The sequence below is a fragment of the Alligator sinensis genome, unplaced genomic scaffold (assembly GCF_000455745.1).
Source record: "Alligator sinensis unplaced genomic scaffold, ASM45574v1 scaffold170_1, whole genome shotgun sequence".
NCBI classification, from domain to species: Eukaryota; Metazoa; Chordata; order Crocodylia; family Alligatoridae; genus Alligator; species Alligator sinensis.
The window spans coordinates 4,353,399-4,358,864 of record NW_005841863.1 but is presented as its reverse complement, the minus strand read 5'-3'; positions in this window follow the sequence as shown (position 1 = coordinate 4,358,864).

The window sequence follows — 5,466 nt, the reverse complement described above, 5'->3', positions numbered from 1 at the left end:
AAGGGGCAGGGATTGTCCAGGAGAGGGCTAGTGAATTCACAGCTAGGAAGGGCTTAGGGTTCTCTAGGGTATGACCTGCTTCAGTTAAGGACAGAAGACCCTATGACAGGATAAAGAATTGTGATGGCACAAACCAAGTTATATACATCTCATAAGAACCATTGAGATTGAGGGAACCCCTCTGCAGGCCTGGAATGGCACCTCTATCTTCCTTCCAGGGGTCTCCACAATGTTTATGTCCTCAACAGGATGCTGAAATAAATGAGGAAACCCAGGCTGGCAGAAGAAGCTATGTTATGAATCATGCCCGCACCCAACACGGTGCCCTGGTCAGGCAACTTGATGTCCACTTTAAGCAACTACATATTTTTTAAAAAGAGGAAAAGAAGCACCAAGGAATAAGTTGTCATCTTGCAGATTTTTCACTTGTGACTTCTAGACAGCAAAGCTCATCAATGAGAAAGGCAGCACACATTAACATGACCGACGTCACAAATCATGGCTAGTAACAACATGGTAATGTGGGGGGATTCATTTTTGTCATGAGCTTTTTAAGGAAAAGAACTGATTGTCAACTCGCTCCCTCTTCCTTTGGAGGTACTTTGAAATCTGAAGGGCCAACCATCCTACGCAGGAGCCTGAGCACTTAGCCTACCTCTGCAGAGGGTAAAAAGAAAACATGCTGAGGATAATATCACTGCTTCTGGAGGCATGGGAGGACCAGGAACAGAAGAACTTGGACAGATTTCTGGAATGGAGACTGTGGAAAGGCAGTGGGACCAAGAACTCATGAAGTGCCTATTTGAAATGATTTTCAACAGGTCTCAGCCTTTGCAATGCCAGGCACCTGTGCCATTCCCAACACAGGTACAAGTCTCTTGCTGCATTAAGTCCTTGTGAAATATTGATCAGGCACAAAGAACTCTGCAAGCTCTTGCTTCTGCCCCTCTCTAATGCCCTGCCGTAACCTGCCAGCCGCTCAAGATGTGGAATTCCCTGTGGGTCCCTGCGACTTGGATACCTCAAGCAACTACAGGGGCAAATAATCCACGGTCACTTTGTCCCTCTACCACACTGTGCCATACTATGGCACAGGAGGTGCCATAGTATGGCACATACTATGTGCTATAGTATGGCATACTCTCCCCATAGTATGAGGAGAGTTCTCCTCCTCATACTATGGGGAGGAGAATGGGTAGGGCATTGCTGCCAGTAAATTTTTTCCCCTGCTTTATAGCTTGTTCTTTCATTTTCCTCTTTGCACTCTGGCTTCCAATTTGTCCTTTGTTTGATAATTACAAAAGTACATTTACTTTCTTTACACAGTCAGCAGCCCCAACTGCGCTGCTCTTCAGGTTTCCCTTCATATATCTGTAAGTTTAATATACTTCTGTGTTTGTTTTAAGCATTTGTCGCTGTCCACCTAATTGTAAGGAAACGGGAAGCTGTGGCTCTGCCAAAAGTTTTTATTAAAGTTTGCAAAACCAGCAAGCAACCTGCAAAAGCAAATTAAATGACCCTCCATGACCCCAAACTAGCAAGCACAGAGAGTTACATTTAAATTAATATTTTATTCAGCAAAATGAACTTGTACCAAATGCAATTCGTGGAATTAAATCAGGCACAATGTACCCCACACAGATGAGTAGTGCCTTACACCAGGAATTAAAAAAAAAAAAAAGCACAACAGGCACTTTAATATCCTGTAATATATTAATACAACAGGCCCCACTATACACAAAACAGCACGTGCGTTAGCAACACATTACTCACTGTGGCATGGAGGTAAATGAACAATGGCACCCCAATGGCCCCCATGACCCAGCAACCCTACTGCTTTCTGGTAGCGCATATCCACTAAGGAGCTCCTAAGGGTCTAGGATCCACTCTGTGTGAAAATATTTGCCTCAAACTTCAGAGGTGCTGTGCAGGACACAGCAAAGCACAATATCGTATGTATGGACTTTGCAACATTTGCCATCCAAATGAGTTTGTAGGGGCTGTCTTGCCTTCCTTTGACCTTTCAAATATGCACTGTAGCACCATGCTGCAGATAAGAACGTGACTGCATTTTCGGTGCAGCAGCACAGCGTCTACACACAGTCTTCTAAGACATGGCAGGAGAGGACAGCTGGGTCCTCCTAAAGAGCGAGCACCTTGATAGAAGTAACTTGGAGCCCCAGGCTGTTCAAGCATGTAAATGCTATCTACTGAGAACCCTGCTGTACTGCTTCCGGCTGGTGTTTCCTACGTTGGTATACGTGGACTGACTCTATGGTCCGCAAAGCCCTGAAAACTAGTGAAGCTCTTGCTTCTATTAACTTATTCACTGGCTCTTTCAGGGAGGTAACAAATAGTCCCAGCACAGCTTGAGAATCCCATCCTCTGTCATCCAGACATTATTTTGGGCATACTCAAAACCTGCCAGAAACTTTCAGGCTAGCATTGCAAACTTTCACCCCCCTCACCAGGCTGACAGGTGATTTGTCAACACCAAATTGGTTAGCCAGAGACCTTTAGCAGCCCTAGGTATTCATTTTTCAGGCAGAGATAGCAATCTACCTCTGCACCAGGGTGGTCTCCTTCAGCAATATACAGTGGCACCTAAAGGTTAGGTCAAGTTTTACACCCAGACCAAAGAATGCCTTGCTTCCGCACATGGACATCCTGGAGCCACTGCTAGCTATTCCATGTTTATGCACTTTGCATGATCACACCACACCATGCTACTTCCTCTGCCTTAGAAATGCCAACATGCAGATGGGGATAATGCAACAACCATCACCTCTCTTTTATGCTTCTTTTATGTCCTCTGCATCCAGCCTGGAAGACCCTAGCATCTCCCTGAACAACTCCACCTCACACAGCTGGGCAAGAACCAGGAGATCCATTGTTCTAAACACTGCTACACACACAGAGCTGAGTATTGTGCTAGGCTAACAAAGCTTTATGTGCTGGCAAACTAAAAGAACTCCTGCCCTTAGCACCATTATGGAAACACAAACTGTCCCACAATAACATTCCTAGAAGGGCTCTACTCCATGCAGCACTACAAAACCCAGTGGAACACACATAGTATAGACTCAGGAACATGGACTGGGCACAAAACTGTGTGAATGAGGGAAAGACAGCTTGCCTGACTTGCACTTGCAAGCTACATAGCAACGCATGCAGGTGGACTTATCTTCAGCCCCGTTCCGTTCTTTGTTGGTAAAAAACACTGTGAATTAATTTGGGCTTTTATTGACTGACATTGTCAATACCACATTTGAAGAAGGTTATCTACCAAACACATTAAACCTCACAATATTCCAGCCAACACCAAAGGAGACACCTTGAGCCCTATGATCTTGCCAACTAATTTCCCATTCTTGAACAAGATCATCAAAACACACAGATAAAACCATCTCCAGCTATCCCCAGCTAATTTACCAGACCCCTCTGAGTCAGGCTTCTGGCTAGAACATCGCATTGGTCCCAATAATGCATAACCTCCATAACAGACTGTAATGGAAGACCCTCACCATCGCATTACCAAAACTCTTCTGGGACTTGACACCATCAGCCATCTAACCCTAATTTGTCACATCACACAAATAGCCAAGATTAAGAGAAATGCACCAATTTTTTCAATCCTCCTTTTCAAGTCAGGCCCGGAGAATAATGCTGGAAGCCTGCTCCTCTATGGCCAAACTATTTGTTTCTGCTAACATTATTCAATAAAAAAAGGCCTCCGCAACAGAAGGTTCTTCAGCCTCCACAAGAGAAGGTTGAGAGGCGACCTTGTGGCTGCCTATAAGTTCATCACGGGGGCACAGAAGGGAATTGGAGAGGTTTTATTCATGAAGGCGCCCCCGGGGGTTACAAGAAATAATGGCCACAAGCTAGCAGAGAGCAAATTTAGACTAGACATTAGGAAGAACTTCTTCACAGTTAGAGTGGCCAGGGTCTGGAACGGGCTCCCAAGGGAGGTGGTGCTCTCTCCTACCCTGGGGGTCTTCAAGAGGAGGTTAGATAGGCATCTGGCTGGGGTCATCTAACCCCAGCCCTCTTTCCTGCCTATGCAGGGGGTCGGACTCGATGATCTATTGAGATCCCTTCTGACCCTAGCATCTATGAATCTATGAGTCCCATTACACAAAAACAAACCTAAAAACCTGTTATGATATTCCACATTACCAGAATAAACGACATATATTGATCCTTTGAAGTTTTTGGCAGAGTGCTTCTATGCAAACAGCAAAAGCGGTTTGTTTTTTCCTTTCTTTTCCAATAGTAAGCATTATGGGAGAGACAGCAACATGAAGCTTGAAATAGCCACCCAAGAAATACAACGTGAAATATTTAAAGAAGGAAATCCTAATCAAAGCCTGATTTAAAGGCACCCCCAATGTAAGGCTTAGTGTGCATCATGTGCTGTGACATGGTGCTTACCTGATGCAGCATGCAGAGGTTCTCGGAAGGAAACCCTGCCTTGCCCTGTGTTTGGGAACTTCAGCACCACCACATCCACCTGGTTAGCCTCGGGGATGGGACAGCTCTCCAAGTGCACGGGGACAGCTAAGTGTTGTTTCAACACCATAAGCCGTTCTAGACCAGTACTTCCCCGGGGTGGATCCAGGGGGTGCACTGGGACACTTGCACCCCCCTCCCCATTTGATTCCTGCTCCACCCAAGGTTTAAAACCAGCTTCCTGGCCATAGCAGCAGCATTTCAGGCAGTGCTGAGGGGGTCCATTGATTTCATGGCTCAGTGTCATCCACCTGATCCCCTCTATACTCTTCATCTGAGAGGTGTTAACAACCCTATCTCCTTTTTAATGATCTTGATGCTCCACCAGTGGAGCCAGCCTTTGTCTACCACGCTGCTGTCTGTTCCCTGCTCTCCGCAACCCCGCTACTTCCCAGCCCTGGCGACTCTTTGTCATGCCTTCCAATGAAGTGCTGTTTGATCCTGCCTGTCTCTTCACCCGAATCATCCCTCCCTGGCCCCTGGCCTGTGACAAAAGCCTCTTGTTTTGTTGGAGCTACAGAGAAACACAGGTGCTGCCCCGCAGGGGCCCCTGCCCCTCACACCCGCACCCCCTCTGCCAACCCCTAGATCTGCCCCTGAGCGGTTCTCAGCCTCTTCTTAGACCCAGACCCCCCAGGGAAACGCCACCTCTTGCTTTGCACTCCTGGCTTTGACACAAGGGAGCCGTCCTGCTGCGGCACACGGCTCGGCTGCCTTTTTTTTTTGACATCTTTGGGCTTCCCCAGGGGCCCCGCGTGTGCACCTGCGGGTGCTGGCACTGCCTGTCCCACCCCGCGCCAGGGTGGCCATCGCTGTGACCAGCCCCCAGGACCTGAACCCAAGGGATCCTCCCTCCCCCCTGCCCCAGGACCTGAACTTGGGCACCTGAAGACTAGGCAGCCCCCTTCCCCAGCCCTCAGGACTTGAACTTGGGGACCTGAAGCCAAGGGATCC